General features: G+C 36.5%; 1 long non-coding RNA gene across 1 annotated transcript in view; it reads left to right on the top strand.

The window, feature by feature from the left end:
• Positions 1–15271, top strand: part of LOC126820706 (uncharacterized) — a 30268-nt gene extending 14997 nt beyond the window's left edge. The window contains exons 2-3 of the long non-coding RNA XR_007680095.2: positions 930–1026; positions 15188–15271. This is a non-coding gene — a long non-coding RNA (uncharacterized LOC126820706). The remainder of the gene's footprint in view (positions 1–929; positions 1027–15187) is intronic.
• The last annotated feature ends 4200 nt before the right edge of the window (positions 15272–19471 follow it).

Here is a 19471-nt window from a genome sequence, read left to right as displayed (position 1 = left end):
TGCTGTGGGCGTATGTTTTGTTGCCTGGCCACCCATCTTGAAACTTTGCATACCTATTCCTTATACCCTAAGGAAGATCCTATTGTTTTTGGTGAATGCCCGACTCCCAGGGGCTGAGCCACACCCATTTACTTGGTGTGTCTGTGTGTTGCCTGCAGGCCGCAATTTTTAATGGATCGTCTTGGAAGTTGATGTAAGTATTCCTTATAGCCTAAGGACAGCAACTTTTGATTTTGGTGCATGTCCCGACTCCTACCACGCCCAATTTTTGTGTTTATCGTATACTGTCCGCAATTCTGAATGGATCATCTTCAAACCTGACATATGTATACTTATAGCCTAAGGGCGGCAACTATAGATTTTGGTGCATGTTCCAACCCCAGGGGCAGAGCCACGCCCATTTTGTTGTTTTTAGCGTCTGAAGGCCACAATTCTGAATGGATTATCTTGGAATTTAGTATATTTATTCCTTATACCCCAGGGATAGCAACTATTGATTTCAGTACATGGTCCCTCCCGTTGGGCGGTACCACACCCTCATTTTTTTCATATTTTGTCTGTAAATAATCTACAGGTTGCAATTATTAACATATTTCCATCATAGGCTTGTACCTATTCATATTGGTCCACGCCAAAATTTCTGCATTTTTTGTCTACAGGCTGGAATTCTGAAGCTGAATGGATCATCTTTGAACTTGGCATATTTATTCCTTATCTTATACCGTAGGAATAGCATGTCCCGACCCCCAGGGGTAATGTCACACCCACTTTATTTCAAAAAGTACCATATGAATCAATATGTGGATGTATATTGTAGCGATAGCGGTGCTCTTGTTTCTATAGGACCTTTTTACAAAGGTGGCCTTAGTAACTGGATTAGCAGAGCTGTTTCATGGCCATGCAACATTCTTTTTACCTTTGACTTTCAGATCAGAATTTGGATTGGTTAGATAATAGCAGTTTCACAGCATCTTCTTATTCTGCTTACAAAAGTTTGCAATCACAAGTTGAGAAAGAACAAAAAAGGTGAGAATTAAAAACCCATTTACTTAAAACTACAAATTACATAGTAAAAAATTTGTGAGTAGGCGAACAGCCCTTCCTGATTTCTCTCAGCTACTAGTTTCGTTCTTATTTGAACTCTTCAGGCTTAAATGAGGATGTGCGGTGGCCCTCTATATATAGTGTCGGTGGGCACCTGAGCACATGTGACGTCACAGATGGACCGGAGTCGATCTTTGGCACAGGAGTCGATTATTCCGAAAAGTGTGCAAAGATATTCGGCTAAGAAATTTGCCGTCATGATTATGCTAATTAGCATTGACTCAAGGCTCCTAACCCTTAATTGAACTTTTAAGTTTAAAGTTTTCTAAACTAACGAGGGCTTAAAAATAACTCTGTTGGGTTAAGGGCGTGTATGCACTAATTTTTTATTAGATATCGCCGTGGGGGTACCACGGCTAAATTAATTGGGAACTCGTCCCTGGTTTTCATATTCTGCCTTGTGTTAGGCTGAGAATTATGCTACTATTTCGCATACTTTGAAAAGTGGCTCTAGGAAAGTCTTTTTTGAATTCAACAAGGAGCTCACAGAGTTGTTTTTGTGTTTCTCGATTGAAACATAAAAATACCCAGTCTTCTTTACTGATGTTTGATTCTGCCAAATCATCACATTCAATGTGCGAAAAACTGGCCAGGCCTTTAGTTCGAGACAAGGATCGACTCCTTCATAAAAGGCCTCCCAATTACTCATGGTTGGGAATGGTACAGGACAAGGCGATCTGTCATATTTTACCTCCGGTGTTTCGGAGACATTGTCCGTAATAGTAGCATCCCGAGACATTGTCCGTAATAGTAGCATCCCTGTTTTTGATGCTATTATTTGAACAACTTTCCTCACATTGAGGGGAAAGATGACCGATGGTTTGTTTCACAGCGTTGTCCAAGATTTCAACTTGGTGTTTCGTTTTCTGGTGATGGGTGAGATTGTCCAACATTTTATAATTTCGATTGCACGATTTGCACCAGAACTTAAGCTGGGTATGAAAGCTACGGTAGTGCCGCTTCAAGTTGTATGAGCGCGTGAAAATCTCCCTGCAAATTCCACAGATGTGCTTCATTTTCGAAAGTAGGAATAGTAGTGAACGTCCCTATTGTGACGTCACGGGATATCTTTAAGGCTTAGTGATGGCAGCGTGCCAGGTGTTTTGAGCGGAGTCGATAATACGAGTTCCAAAAGTAAGGGTGCACACGAGAGTAATAGCTAATGGAATTTTAAGATTGTAGTGCAAAGGGGTCAGTGGGGAAAAACGTTATTGTTTACAAATTACATTGAAAAAATTAACTTATAGGTTAAATTATAGGTTTTGTCATTAATTTAGAAACATACAGCCTGTCACCAACTGTCAAGATTTCACTCTGAAATATTGTTCCGATCAATTAGAAATTTTATCATAATAGAGGCTGAACAAACTGGGCTTTAGGAGGGTGCCCCTAGAAATGGTTTCACTATTGATAACATCCGTCTTTGATTCCAGCCACAGCAGTGGACTTCCTTTGAGCAAGTTTTGTAATCATCAAAAAAGTTATAGGCTTGTAATTCTTTAGCTATCAAGTGATCTGGCCCCAAAAGGTACTACATAGCTTAACAATGTTTAACATATAATTAACCAATCCATATTGAAAAATCCAATGGCTATCCAAGATTTTACTTGGGTAATGTTATGGTACTTGTGTACATATAAAATGTCTCTTTGAAAGTGTAAAATGCATTACCACAAAGATAAAACCATTTACTTCAACACAAATTATGATGATGTGTGTTGAAAATTATATTTTTTTGAGGATTTTTATAATATAAGCCCACATTTTCATCCACAATTGTTTGTGAACACTCTACAAGTCACAATTTTGATCCGATTTCAATGAAACATGAAATATAGGTTTATCATCCTACGATCTCGGTTCCTTTCGATATTGGCATGTATCGGACTGTAACTTCATGGATTATGGCCCCTGATTGTACGAAAAATCATGTTTTTAGACTGTGAACACTGGAGAAGTCACAATTTTTATCCAATTTGGTTTAAAGGAGCTAAATGGCTAACATTTGGGACCTAGAAATTGACAAAAGTGGGTAGCAACGCATATAATACTGTAATATGAATGTATATAAACTGATTTACATTCAATGGTTTCCGTTTTTACTCCAATTTCAAATCAGTTATGTTCGGCGAAATAAGCCAGCAGTCTCAAGCGAGTGCAAATTTCTAGCGTCTGGTTATTCCAGTCTACATACGCCGTTTGATTTGGTGCAATGTGTCTAGCCTCGTCCGTCGAGTCTCTTGATACAACTGGGGCTGAAGCGCATTATGGTACACGATTCGTGTACCAATGGTAAAATGTTTATTTTGTCTTAAATATTGGATATCAACAGCCCATCTTTTTCCCATAAGATCACAACATGAATGTTGAATTAATTTGACAAATAAATTGTGTTTTCAATGTTGAAGATTTTGGATGATATTGAGTTAGAGACTTAGCTACTTTAAACTTGAAATGTATGTTTATAACCCACAGTTCTCGGTTCCTTTCGATATTCGCGCATATCGGACCATAACTTCCTGAATTATGGCCCCTGATTGTACGAAAAATCGCGTTTTTAGCTTGTGGGCCCCATAGAGGTCACAATTTTTATACGACCGTCTGTCCGTCGGTCCGGCGTCCGGTCCGGCGTCCACAATTGCTTGTGGACGCTCTAGAGGCTAAAGTTAATATCCGATTGACTTTAAATCTATACACAGTGTATAAGGTCATGAGACGAAGAAGCCTATTGATTTTCAGCGATTTCCGATAATTACTGCAAGAGTTATGGCCCTTGATCACTTCAAAAAATTTTGTGGACGCTCTAGAGGCTAAAGTTAATATCCGATTTCCTTTAAATTTATACACATTGTTTAAGGTCATGAGACGAAGAATCCTATTGATTTTCAGCGATAATTACTGCCAGAGTTATGGCCCTTGATCACTTCAAAAAATCTTGTGTACGCTCTAGAGGCTAAAGTTAATATCCGATTTACTTTAAATTTATACACAGTGTTTAAGGTCATGACACGAAGAAGCCTATTGATTTTCAGCGATTTCTGATAATTACTGCCAGAGTTATGGCCCTTGATCACTTCAAAAAATCTTGTGGACGCTCTAGAAGCCAAAGTAAATATCTGATTGACCTTAAATTTATACACAGTGTTTAATGTCATGAGACAAAGAAGCCTATTCATTTTCAGCGATTTACGATAATTACTGCCAGAGTTATGGCCCCTGATCCCTTTGAAAAATCTTGTGGACGCTCTAGAGGCTAAAGTTAATATCCGATTGACTTTAAATTTATACACAGTGTTTGATGTCATGAGACGAAGAAGCCTATTGATTTTCAGCGATTTCCGATAATTACTGCTAGAGTTATGGCCCTTGATCTCTTCAAAAAATTTTGTGGACGCTCTAGAGGCTAAAGTTAATATCCGATTTCCTTTAAATTTATACACATTGTTTAAGGTCATGAGACGAAGAAGCCTATTGATTTTCAGCGATAATTACTGCCAGAGTTATGGCCCTTGATCACTTCAAAAAATCTTGTGTACGCTCTAGAGGCTAAAGTTAATATCCGATTTACTTTAAATTTATACACAGTGTTTAAGGTCATGACACGAAGAAGCCTATTGATTTTCAGCGATTTCTGATAATTACTGCCAGAGTTATGGCCCTTGATCACTTCAAAAAATTTTGTGCACGCTCTAGAGGCTAAAGTTAATATACGATTTCCTTTAAATTTATACACAGTGTTTAAGGTCACGAGACGAAGAATCCTATTGATTTTCAGCGATTTCAGATAATTACTGCCAGAGTTATGGTCCTTGATCACTTTCAAAAATCTTGTGGACGCTCTAGAAGCCAAAGTAAATATCTGATTGACCTTAAATTTATACACAGTGTTTAATGTCATGAGACGAAGAAGCCTATTCATTTTCAGCGATTTCCGATAATTAATGCCAGAGTTATGGCCCCTGATCCCTTTGAAAAATCTTGTGGACGCTCTAGAGGCTAAAGTTAATATCCAATTGACTTTAAATTAATGCACAGTGTTTAAGGTCATGAGACCAAGAAGCCTATTGATTTTCAGCTATTTCCGATAATTACTGCCAGTGTTATGGCCCTTGATCACTTTGAGTAAATACTGTAGAGGCTACAGTTAATATCCGATTGACTTTAAATTTATACACAGTATTTGAGGTCATGAGACGAAGAATCATATTGATTTTCAACGATTTCCGATAATTACTGCCCAAGTTATGGCCCTTGATCACTTCAAAAAATCTTGTGGACGCTCTAGAAGCCAAAGTAAATATCTGATTGACCTTAAATTTATACACAGTGTTTAATGTCATGAGACGAAGAAGCCTATTCATTTTCAGCGATTTCGGATAATTACTGCCAGAGTTATGGCCCCTGATCCCTTTGAAAAATCTTGTGGACGCTCTAGAGGCTAAAGTTAATATCCGATTGACTTTAAATTTTTACGCAGTGTTTGATGTCATGAGACGAAGAAGCCTATTGATTTTCAGCGATTTCCGATAATTACTGCTAGAGTTATGGCCCTTGATCTCTTCAAAAAAATTTGTGGACGCTCTAGAGGCTAAAGTTAATATCCGATTTCCTTTAAATTTATACACAGTGTTTAAGGTCATGAGACGAAGAAGCCTATTGATTTTCAGCGATAATTACTGCCAGAGTTATGGCCCTTGATCACTTCAAAAAATCTTGTGGACGCTCTAGAGGCTAAAGTGAATATCCAATTTACTTTAAATTTATACACAGTGTTTAAGGTCATGACACGAAGAAGCCTATTGATTTTCAGCGATTTCTGATAATTACTGCCAGAGTTATGGCCCTTGATCACTTCAAAAAAATTTGTGCACGCTCTAGAGGCTAAAGTTAATATCCGATTTCCTTTAAATTTATACACAGTGTTTAAGGTCATGAGACGAAGAATCCTATTGATTTTCAGCGATTTCAGATAATTACTGCCAGAGTTATGGTCCTTGATCACTTTCAAAAATCTTGTGGACGCTCTAGAAGCCAAAGTAAATATCTGATTGACCTTAAATTTATACACAGTGTTTAATGTCATGAGACGAAGAAGCCTATTCATTTTCAGCGATTTCCGATAATTACTGCCAGAGTTATGGCCCCTGATCCCTTTGAAAAATCTTGTGGACGCTCTAGAGGCTAAAGTTAATATCCAATTGACTTTAAATTTATGCACAGTGTTTAAGGTCATGAGACCAAGAAGCCTATTGATTTTCAGCTATTTTCGATAATTACTGCCAGTGTTATGGCCCTTGATCACTTTGAGTAAATACTGTAGAGGCTACAGTTAATATCCGATTGACTTTAAATTTATACACAGTATTTGAGGTCATGAGACGAAGAATCATATTGATTTTCAACGTTTTCTGATAATTACTGCCCAAGTTATGGCCCTTGATCACTTTGAAAAATCTTGTGACGCTCTAGAGGCTAAAGTTATCATCCGATTGACTTCAGATTGAGACGAACAAGTATATTGATTTTCAATGAATTTTTATGACTTGAACAACTAAATCCATGATGTTAAAAGTTTCGTATACTAAAGATTAGCATGGGGCAGAACTTTATAAAAACCAAACAAATTCTAATGGTTTTCTGATAATTACTTAATTAGTTGTTACTCTTAATCAGATTTTAATGTATTATAAATGTTTAATTACTGAAAAAAGTAAAAATATGCGACAACTCTTGTTGACTCCCCGGACGATTTAGCTGCTGTGGGCGTATGTTTCGTTGCCTGGCAACCTATCTTTATCTGATTCAAAAAAACGTGTGAATATATCACCATTACACCTTTAGAATGGTTGAGTTCGAATTTCGTAAAAATTGGACCGAAACTGGCGGACAAAATGGCCGCCCTTCATTCGCAAATAGTGTGAAAATTTTTATCAGGGTTGTAGACCCTCTTGAGGTCACAATTTTCATCTGATTTTGATGAAACTTGAAATGCATGTTTATAACCCACAGATCTCAGTTCCTTTCGATATTGGCGCACATCGGACCATAACTTCGTGAATTATGGCCCCTGATTGTACGAAAAATCGAGTTTTTAGCTTGTGGATCCCATAGAGGTCACAGTTTTTATCCGTTTGAATATATCACCGTTACACCCTAAGGATGGTTGAGATCGAATTTCGTGGGGGGGGGATGGCCGAATGGTTAGTAGGTGCGTGCTGTATCATAAGGCCTGTCATTGAGTGAACTGGCGTGGTTTCGAATCTCCGGTTGTACGTGACAAGGAATAGGGTGGCCTGTCCAACCTCGTGGGTTTTCTCCGGGTCCTCCGGTTTCCTCCCTCTGCTAAAACAAGCTAAAAACAAACAGGATTTTTTAAACTTAAATATATGATACAATTCCTTTTTAAATTGGCTTTCTCTAAAATAAAGTATGGCAAAGTTATGCGTTACATATAAGCATGAAATGTATTTAGTAGGTTTTATTTGATCTTCAGCGAAAAAGGGTTGCCGTGCTATAATAATAAAAAGAAATAAAGAGTTAGAATTATTAGTTTATTTTCACATTTTGTCTTACACAATAGACATATTAATTCTACAAGCCTGCTGTGTTTATTGCCCGAGATAATCACACTACCCTTCAACCCAAAATGCTTTCTATAGATCCCATATTATGTAATATGCAATACCCATGCTGTTAGTCTTAATAGCGAAGACATTTAAACAAAAGGATTTAATCAGGGTAGGGAGTCGACGTGTACACACGTAAATCAGATGCGTGAGATTTATCATTCGTGGATGTGTTGTCAGTGTGGGAAATACTGTTTTAAATGGATATATAAATACACATTTTATGATTGTGGACGAAACGGTATGTGCATCTCAAGAAAGCTTTGCTTCGGAACCGTCGCCATTAAAAATCCAACATCTGTTTCACCGTAGTGATCTTGAAAAATAATCCCCGGATAATGACAGGCATTACAGAAACCTGCCGTCGTATGAATCCTGAAAAATAATATTTCACCGTATCGCAACAGGTCAGTACTAAAACTAACACTTATTACAGTATTTCAACATTGTGCGGCAAAATAGACATTCGGCAGAAAAACTGAATGATGACCAACAACTAAAACACATCGTAATATCTGAACATCCCACGTGAAATTAGATGTTTGACAACAAAATTTAACACCTTGCGTAATTGGACACCTTGACTGATTTTAATCACGGCTCGGGAAATTGAACCGTCCAACTAATTATTGAACAGTCGTGCTAATTAGACGGGACGCTTATAATTCAACACGTGTCGAGAAACTAAACACTAGTTAATTAGACACTTGGTAATCAAAATTAAACAGTGAGATTGAAATTCGATAGAAGTACAAATTGAGCACTATTCGCCGAAATTCAACAATATTTATAAATAATTGGACACAGAGTAGAAATTAACGCTATATAAGCTAGATTAAACGGTACCAATGTTACAGTGTAAAGGGTCCACAACTTTGATATACCAGATGTTTACTCTATTTGGGTACGAGGGGCGGCCATTTTTTCTGGCAATTTTGGTCGATTACAGTGTAACGGTGACATATTCGAACGTTTTTTTAAATCAGATAATAATTGTGACCTCTAAGGGACCACAAGCTAAAAACGTGATTTTTCGTACAATCAGGGGCCATAATTCAGGAAGTTATGATTTGATATGCACGAAAATAGAAAGGAAGGTTACAATTTTCATCTGATTTTGATAAAATTTGAAATGCATGTTTTTAACCCAAATATCTTGGTTCCTTTCTATTTTCGTGCATATCGAATCGTAACTTTTGATCCAATTTTGATGAAGCTTGAAATGCAAGTTTATAACCCAAAGATCTTGGTTCCTTTCAATATTCGCGCATATCGAATTGTAACTTTCTGAATTATGACCTGTGGTCCCTCTAGAGGTCACAATTATTATTCGATTTAAAAAAACGTATATCACCGTTACACCATAATGTTTGTAGACGTTGAATTTTGTGAAAATCAGGCCAAAACTGCTGGACAAAATGGCAGCCCCTCGTACGCAAATAGTGTAAACATCTGGTAAATCAAGGTTGTGGACCCTCTAGAGGTCACAATTTTGATTCGATATTGATGAAAGTTGAAATACAGGGTGACCCAAAAAAAACGTTCATCAATAAAAATCGAATAACTTTCAAAATTTTATTCAGATTAACACAAAAATTCAGCTACATTAGGTTAAGTCTATGTAGCAGACATCTCCAAAGTTTCAAGTCTGTACCACAAAAACTCTTTGTTTAACTGGCGCTCAAAAAATGTGCTCTAAATGAGCTCCCCGGTGCTGCAAGCACATTTGGATCCGGCGGGCAAAGTTCTCGATGACCCTCCCACATTCTTCCCTTGGGATCGCTTTTATAGCTGCTGTGATTGCAGCCTTCAGATCAGGGATAGTCTGGGGGTATTTGCCATACACCCTGTCCTTAAGGTATCCCCACAGATAAAAATCTGGGGCGTTCAAGTCCGGTGAATGTGGCGACCACTCCGGGTCACACCTGCGGCTGATCAGTCGGTCAGGGAAATGCTGCTGTAGCCATGCCAATGATTCGTTTGAGGTGTGGGGGGTGGCACCATCCTGCTGGAACCACTGGAGGTCCCTGACGACCCCTCTTCGTTATTCAAGTTTAGGTGATGAACGCTTTTTTGGTGTCACCCGGTACATGTTTATAACCCAAAGATCTTGGTTCCTTTCGATATTCGCGCATATCGGATTGTATCTTCCTGAATTATGGCCCTTGAATGTACAAAAAATTGCGTTTTTAGCTTGTGGTCCCTCTAGAGATTAATGTTACAGTGCAAGAGGCCACAATTTTGATCCGATTTTGATGAAAGTTGAAATACATGTTTATAACCAAAAGATCTTGGTTCCTTTCGATATTCGCGGGTATCGGATTGTATTTTCATGAATTATGGCCCTTGAATGTACAAAAAATCGCGTTTTTAGCTTGTGGTCCCTCTAGAGGTCACAATTATTATTTGATTTAATAAAACGTTTGAATATATCACCGTTACCCTGTAACCTCCTTTTTAGCATGCGAATTCTCTAGAGGTCACATCTTTTTTTTTCCAATTTTAAAAAACGTTCAAATATATCACCATTCCACCATAATGAAGGTTGAATTCGAATTTTGGGAAAATCGAAATGAAACTGCCTTGCAAAATGGTCGCATTTTGTACGCAAATTGTGCAAAAGTATGCTACAAAGGTTGTGGACCCTCAAAAGGTCACAATTTTTATCCGATTTTGATGAAACTTAAAATATATCTTTATATCCCAAAGATCTCAGTCCCTTTTGATATTTGGGCATTTCAGACCATAACTTTCTGGATTATTGACCCTGATTGTACAAAAAATCCTGTTTGTTTTTTTGCTTGTTCTCTATCCATCTCTTGCAAAATGTGGGCGTATCCTGCCTGGCAGCCGCTGGTTAACTTACGCTTAGCTTTAATGGATGTACCAATTGTAGCCCAGGCCACGACAACAGAGCAATATTGCAGCCAAATTTAAGCTCTAATAAAAGCTGAACTTACTTCATTGAATTTTCATTCCCAAATGACAATTTCTTTAGTTATTACATAACAGAGACACAGCAGTAGCGTGTGTTTGCTTACAATAATAATGATAACTAGAACTCCAACGGAGTACTGAAGGCTTTCACCCCACCGATAACATCACGGAGAGCTCAAGATAGCATTCTCGACGACATTTTGTAGTCGAGGTTAAGCTCGAAACCGAAGACGCAATTAGAGTCTACGCCGAAAATCTAAAATCTAAAATCGCGGTCGACAACGAAGTCGCAGTCGAAACTGAAATCGAAATGTATATCACTTTAATGATCAAATTCAAAACTTTATTGTGCGTAATCTGAGTTTACATCGAAATCGAAGTTGTAACCTCAAGGACGTAATTAGAGTTGACATTAGAAATTGAGGTCGTAATCAAGACACACCGAAGTTGTGGTCAAAACTGGAATCGTAATAGATATTAAGTCAAAATTGTAGACCTAATTAGAGTTTAGGTTGAAACTCAAAGTGTAATTAGAAATGAAATGAAATGGGCTTTAATGTCTAACTCATAACTGTTGACAACTTTCATGAGGAAAAATCTATCGCTTCTTACAGTTTTTATACGCCCACATTGAAATGTGGACGTATATTGCCGTTGCCCCTGTCCGTCCGTCCGTCCGTCTGTCCATCGTCCACAATTTCTTGTGAACGCTCTAACGCCAAAAGTTATCATCCAATTGTTTTAAAATTGATATATGTTGTTTTCATTAGTGAGATGAAGAAGCCTATTTAATTTCAATAATTTCCGTTTATTACGTCTAGAGTTATGGCCCTTTTTTTCACTTTGTTGAACCTTGTGAACACTCTAATGCCAAAAGTTAACATACAATCTTTGTGAAATTTATATGCAATATTTAAGTTAGTGAAACGAAGAAGCCTATTGAATTTCAACAATTTCTGTTTATTACGTCTAGAGTTATGGCCCGTGTTTCACTTTATTGAACCTTGGGAACGCTGTAACTCCAAAAGTTATCATCTGATCTTTCTGAAATTTACATGCATTATTTAAATTAGTGAAACAAAGAAGCCCATTGAATTTCATCAATTTCCGTTTATTACGTCTAGAGTTATGGCCCTTGTTTCACTTTTTTTAACCTTGTGAACGCTCTAACGCCAAAAGTTATCATCCGATCTTTCTGAAATTTATATGCATTATTTAGATTACTGAAACAAAGAAGCCTATTGAATTTCGTCAATTTCCGTTTATTACGTCTAGAGTTATGGCCCTTGTTTCACTTTATTGATCCTTGTGAACGCTCTAACGTCAAAAGTTATCATCCGATCTTTCTAAAATTTATATGCATTATTTACATTGCTGAAACGATGAAGCCTATTGAATTTCAGTAATTCCTGTTTATTACGTCTAGAGTTATGGCCCTTGTTTCACTTTATTGATCCTTGTGAACGCTCTAACGTCAAAAGTTATCATCCGATCTTTCTGAAATTTATATGCATGATTTAGGTTACTGAAACGAAGAAGCCTATTGAATTTCAGCAATTTCCGTTTATTACGTCTAGAGTTATGGCCCTTGTTTCACGTTATTGAACCTTGTGAAGTTACAAATATTTTAATGAATTACATCATTTAAGACAGTCATTTTTTATCAAGATTTTAGAATACATTGAAATAACATTTGTTTTAAAATTTTTAATTTATTTTTGTATAATTATAATGGCAAGTGTGTCTTCTTTAAAACAGACTTAAAAATATACTGATGAGAAAAATAACAAGTTCCAAAAATTGAATTGTTCAAACCCCAGTGAAAACTTGATTAGTCTGTCCATCCACTACATTATTGAAGTGGTCTTACATTTGTTTTGTGAACTTCTTTTCGGCTTCATATTACGTTATAGAATTTGAATAACCACTGCAAACGAAGCGTGAGTGTAGTCTCGATCTTTCACACAGGATACGGATAATTTGACACGGGTAGTCGATAGATTATGCCATTTTTACAGTTGTCTGTCCGAAAATGTTAACGTTAGCACCCTTGATACGTTAGCACCACTAATTCGCCTTTCATGGCGTTATTAACTCAAAATGTACCACTTTCTTTACGGCCTTTAGAAAAGAAAACCGGCTTTCCGATTCCCGATGCATAAACATGGCGGTCAGCATTCTCGCCTTATTCACTCGATCAAAATGACTTTGACCCCCGCAAAAAAGTGCTAACGTGTCAATTGTCAGACCGATTAAATAAACCGTCTGTCCTTACGTTAGCACGTGTATTTAAAATACTTTTTGTCCGATTTTAAATTTAAAACTCACCCAAGGTTAGAAATACTATACAATTTATTAATACCTTTCATTGCGGACTATTTGAATTTTTAGTTAAAAACAATAATTCAAGTAATACAGTTATTTATACAATGTCCATGTCTGTCCTTATGTAACATTAGCAACAGTTGCATGCCCGATAAATGTTTAAATTTTAGGTTATTAAAATATATGATTATATTTATTATATTAATCTTAAATTCTTAATCTTATGCTTTATTTAGCATGTAAAATATCTCAGTAACTACTTACATCAACACTATAAATAGAAATTTTCTTCAAACTTTAGTGCTAATGTTACAAATCTGCCAGAATGTCTGTCCACATGTAACATTAGCAATACAATTAATTTTTAAATTAAAAATTAATTTGTAAATCATATCCCATGAAACTTCAGATTTAGATAATGTATTATTACATTAAACTTTTGAAGAAAATTATTAATATATATAAGCAACAGTTAATATCTGAATGGAAAATAAATGTGCCATGCGTCTGTCCAATTCAAAAGAGACATTTTATATTTACTAAAATGGTCATCTTTACTGTCTTATGACCCAAAAATAATAGCATCTTCATTCATTTAACATAATTCAATGTATATTCTACCTATAGAGATTGCTATTTATATGAATTTTAATGTGCATTGTTTGCATTTGATATAATTTCATCTAGAGTGATAAGATTCAAAAAATTTCAACATGTTAGGTATAATGTTCAATAAAAAAATTATTTTGCGAAAAATTATCTTTTTTAAAATATATTTTGGAAGAATATGTATCAATCTTCCCTGAGACAACAGGGATTTTGTAAGAGGAATTGGAATTTCATAATTCAGATGGGATTGGGAACCTATGGTACACTTAAAAAAAAACCATGCTATAGGCAGTTTTCAATTCTCGGTCCCCTTTTCTCCTACACTGATATTTATGATTCAAAGATTTCATACAAAAGATTAAAGTCTCTACAGAGTCTTTGTGCACGTTATAGAATTACATCATTTTCGAGCTGCTCACAACTTTCGCAATACTTACAATTGTTAACTGTTAACAACTTACATGGGAAAACATCAGTATTCAGAACTCTTATCACTTCTTACAGTTTCTGAGATCTACGCAAAATGGAAAAAGAACAGTTTCGCGAATTGGATGAAAAGCAATGTCGCGGTTCACACCGAAGTTATCTATTGGAATCGCAATAGATATTAATATCAAAGTAAAAATTGTAGTCGTAATTAGAGTTTAGGTTGAAACTCAAGGTGTAATTAGAAATGAAATGAAATGGGGGTTTAACGCCTAACTGTTCTGCTCGGAATGAGGAAAGTTTTGCCCGTCTACTTTTATATAGAATTCCAACTGCCAAGGGATCTTTTACGGTCACACCAATGTGTACACGGGACCTCGGAATTGCGTTCTGTCAGCTACTCAAAAATGTAACTGGTTCAAAAATTGATTGAATATTCAATCAATTATCGCCCATTTTCTGGTTTCGTGCACGTTAAAGATTTGACGTCACTAACATGTAAAAACTGAATAATAACTAGATCTGCTACTGTCCCATGCAGATATGAAAGCTTTCATATTCATCGTCACGTGTCATGGATTATATCAAGTCTCTTAAAAGAAAAAAGAACAAGAAAAAATTATCAAAATTGGTCAAAAACTCGCGAAGTTACAACTCTAAATATAGTGAGAAACATTGCGCCCGGGCAAAAAAATAATCTGAAAACTAAAGGTAGGGTGACCCGTGCACTCTACAGAAAGTTGGTCTCGACACGGCTAAATGTGCTCGCTTCAATTGCGTGTCTTGAACTGATTTCTGACTACCCCGCAATCTCTTTGAGTCGATAAATAGCCGTGGCACGTGCAATTCTCTACAAATATATCAACTATTACAGCCGTAAAAAATCTATTGTTGACGATTTTGAATAGCAGTAAAATTTAGCTTCTTGGTTATTACAGCAGCTTTAGAAATTATGTTTGTTTTATTTTTTAAATTGCTTTATCATTAACTGTACCGTTAAGAGCGGCATCTTTTGGTTTAGTACAAATAATATCTCTGAATCACTTCCGTTAGCAGGAACATGATACTAGCAGTAGTTTCATTTTACTTTTACAAGTTTCTTAAAACAATTGTTGAGTTGGCTAAAGTGCTTATTAAATAAATTCAATTTCTTGTTCTAGCTTTCTGTTATGTTTCGTAAAAAAGTAGTCTTGATTATCCCTACCTGTCAATCAGACGTAGAATGGTCGATAGACTGGTTAAGCGAGACTAATTTCAAAACAAGGGCAAGTAACCTATCTTTTACTCAAAAGTGTCTGGATGTTATGGACGAAACTTGGAACCAGTTTCAGTCTATTATTTATAGATCATTAAATGGTCATAGCTTATTAAGTACAACATGATTGTTTATTTCGTGACTATAATTGTGTGAAACTGATTTGAGGCTTGGCATATATATAAATATTGTGGCGTACTTGTCGAGATATTTGGAGATATTTATTTATGGTGGGTCACCCTACTAAAGGGAAATAATTGAAACTTGTATTGCTGTAATCGGAATGACTTCCCGTTCCAGAAGTTTCAGCAAAATGGATCAAGCTGTTTAAAAACTGGTTGGATGTGGTCGCTCTATAGGCTAAGGTTAATCTCCGATTGACTTTAAATTTATACACAGTGGTTAAGGTCATGAGACGAAGAAGCCTATTGATTTTCAGCCATTTCCGATAATTACTGCCAGAGTTATGGCCCTTGATCACTTTGAAAAATCTTGTGGCGCTTTAGAGGCTAAAGTTAATATCTGATTGACTTTAAATTTATACACAGTGTTTAAGGTCATTAGACGAAAAGGCCTATTGATTTTCACCGATTTCCGATAATTACTGCCAGAGTATGGCCCTTGATCACTTTGAAAAATCTTGTGGATGCTCTAGAGGCTAAAGTTATCATCCGATTGACTTGAGATTGATACACAGAGTTTAAGGTCTTGAGACGAACAAGTATATTGATTTTCAATGAATCTTTATGACTTGAACAGCTAAATCCATGATGTTAAAAGTTTCATATACTAAACTTTAGCATGGGGCAGAACTTTATAAAAAACAAACAAATTCTAATGGTTTTCTGTGAATTACTTAATGAGTTTTTACTCTTAATCAGATTTTAATGTATTATAAATGTTTCATTACCAAAAAAAGTAAAAATATGCGACAACTCTTGTTGACTTCCTGGACGATATAGCTGCCGTGGGCGTATGTTTCGTTGCCTGGCAACCTATCTTTCATATTCACTTCAAAATGGTGACGATCACTTGACCTAAATCAAAATTCTGCTCCGAAAGTTTAAAGATGGTGGCACTTCCGGTTCTATCGACAGACTTCATATTTTGTGTGTGCATCAGGAATTCCTCAGCTAGTATAGAAAAAAAATTTCAAGGCAATCTGACCTATATTTTGTTGATTTTTAAAAAAAATTTAAGCCTTAATTTCTCCAAGGGGAGATAAGTTAGGACATATCTAATGGTATCGTTGAAGTTGGGTCAATGAGATCTACATACATTCTAAATTTCATGAAAATTGTGCTAATATTATAGAGATTTCAGTTTGGTTTTACTTCCGGTATGAAATGTCAATGACGTAATTTTCGAAAATCAAAAATCGGAAATAGCAGATTTGAAGTAAATATTTCAAGGTACTCAAAAAAAAAAAGAATTAGTAAAATAGGTCAAATAGTCACAAAGTTATAGGTATGTACATGTAGGTCAATTTCTTCGTTCGTAAATTTCGTTGATTTCGGATTCGTAAAACGTTTTAAAAATATATTTAATCAACAGCTGCCACCCATTTTTTTTGCGGGATGGGGGATCGGTCAAAGTTTCAGAAAGATCCTATGGTTAGATTCTGAGGAATCTGATTTGCATGAAACACACACCCACACACACCCACACCCACACACACACACACACCAGCCCACCCACCCACACACACACACACACACCCACACACACACCTACACACCCTCACACCCACACTCACACACACACACACACACGTCCGTCCGTCCACAATTTGTTTGTGGACACTCTACAGGTCACAATTCTTGAAATATAGGTTTATCTCCAAAAGATCTCGGATGCTTTCGATATTGGCATGTATCGGATCGAAACTTCATGGATTATGGCCCCTGTTTGTACGAAAAATCACGTTTTTAGATTGTGGACCCTATAGAGGTCACAATTTTTATTCGATTTTGTTGAAACTTGAAATGTAGGTTTATAACCTAAAGATCTCGGTTCCTTTAGATATTCGCGCATATCGGACCGTAACTTCCTGAATTATGGCCCCTGATTGTACGATAAATTTCGTTTTTAGCTTGTGGTCCCTATAGATGTCATAATTTTTATCCAATTTAAAAAAACGTATTATTATATCACTGTTAAACCATAAGGAGGACTGAGTTCGAATTTCATAAAAATCGGCCCAAAACTGACAGATAAATTGGCCGCCGTTCGTTCTCAAATAGCGTAAAAATATGGTATATCAAGGTTGTGGACCCTATAGAGGTCACAATTTTTATCCGATTTTGTTGAAACTTGAAATGTAAATTTATAACCCAAAGATCTCGGTTCTTTTCGATATTTGCGCATATCGAATTGTAATTTCCTGAATTATGGCCCCTGATTGTACGAAAAATTGCGTTTTTAGCTTGTGGACCCTATAGAGGTCATAATTTTTATCCGATTTAAAAAACTGTATTATTATATCACCGTTACACCCTAAGGACGACTGAGTTCGAATTTCGTGAAAATCGTCCCAAAATTGACAGACAAAATGGCTGCCGTTCGTTCTCAAATAGCTTAAAAATATGGTATATCAAGGTTGTGGACCCTGTAGAGGTCACAATTTTTATCCGATTTTGTTGAAACTTGAAATGTAAGTTTATAACCCAAAGATCTCGATTCCTTTCGATATTCGCACATATCGGACCGTAACTTCCTAAATTATGGCCCCTGATTGTACGGAAAATCGCGTTTTTAGCTTGTGGACCCTATAGAGGTCATAGGGGGGTTGGATGGCTGAATGGTTAGCGTGCGCGCGCTGTATCATAAAGTCTGTCATTGAGTCGACTGGTGTGGTTTCGAATCCTCGGTTGTACGTGACAAGGAGTAGGGTCGCCTGTCCAGCCTCGTGGGTTTTCTCCGGGTCCTCCGGTTTCCTCCCACTGCTAAAGACCCCTACGCGCAAGCGAATTATTGAAATAAAATTTAACCATATGTTGGTCCCGAAATGACCTAGTTTGTGTCGAGTGGACGTTAAACCCCATTTCTCTCTCTCTCTCTATAGAGGTCATAATTTTTATCCGATTTAAAAAAACGTATTATTATATCACCGCTACACCCTAAGGTAAGCTGAGTTCGAATTTCGTGATTTTGTTGAAACTTGAAATGTAAGTTTATAACCCAAAGATCTCGGTTCCTTTCGATATTCGCGCATATCAGACCGTAACTTCCTGAATTATGGCCCCTGATTATACGGAAAATCGCGTTTTTAGCTTGTGGACCCTATAGAGGTCATAATTTTTATCCGATTTAAAAAGCCATATTATTATATCACCGTTACACCCTAAGGTTGAATGAGTTCGAATTTCATGAAAATCGGCCCAAAATTGACAGACAAAATGGCCGCCGTTCGTTCTCAAATAGCGTAAAAATATGGTATATCAAGGTTGTGGACCCTATAGAGGTCACAATTTTTATCCGATTTTGTTGAAACTTGAAATGTAAGTTTATAACACAGAGATCTCGGTTCCTGTCGATATTCGCGCATATCGGACAGTAACTTCCGGAATTATGGCCCATGATTGTACGAAAAATCACGTTTTTAGCTTGGGGACCCTATAGAGATCATAATTTTTATCCGATTTAAAAAACCGTATTATTGTATCACCGTTACACCGTAAGGACGAATGAGTTCGAATTTCATGAAAATCGGCCCAAAATTGACAGACAAAATGGCCGCCGTTCGTTCTCAAATAGCGTAAAAAATATGGTATATCAAGGTTGTGGACCCTATAGAGGTCACAATTTTTATCCGATTTTGTTGAAACTTGAAATGTAAGTTTATAACCCAATAATCTCGGTTCCTTTCGATATTTGCCCATATCGGACCGTAACTTCCTGAATTATGGCCCCTGATTGTACGAAAAATCATGTTTTTAGCTTGTGGACCCATTAGAGGTCATAATTTTTATCCGATTTAAAAAAACGTATTATTATATTACCGTTCCACCCTAAGGACAGTTGAGTTTGAATTTTGTGAAAATCGCCCCCAAATTGACAGACAAAATGGCCGCCGTTTGTTCTCAATTAGCGTAAAAATATGGTATATCAAGGTTGTGGACCCTATAGAGGTCACAATTTTTATCAGATTTTGTTGAAACTTGAAATGTAAGTTTATAATCTGAAGATC

Source organism: Patella vulgata, chromosome 5, assembly GCF_932274485.2.
Source record: "Patella vulgata chromosome 5, xgPatVulg1.2, whole genome shotgun sequence".
NCBI classification, from domain to species: Eukaryota; Metazoa; Mollusca; class Gastropoda; family Patellidae; genus Patella; species Patella vulgata.
The sequence above is the reverse complement of the archived record's forward strand: the minus strand, read 5'-3'. Positions and strand labels throughout refer to the sequence as shown.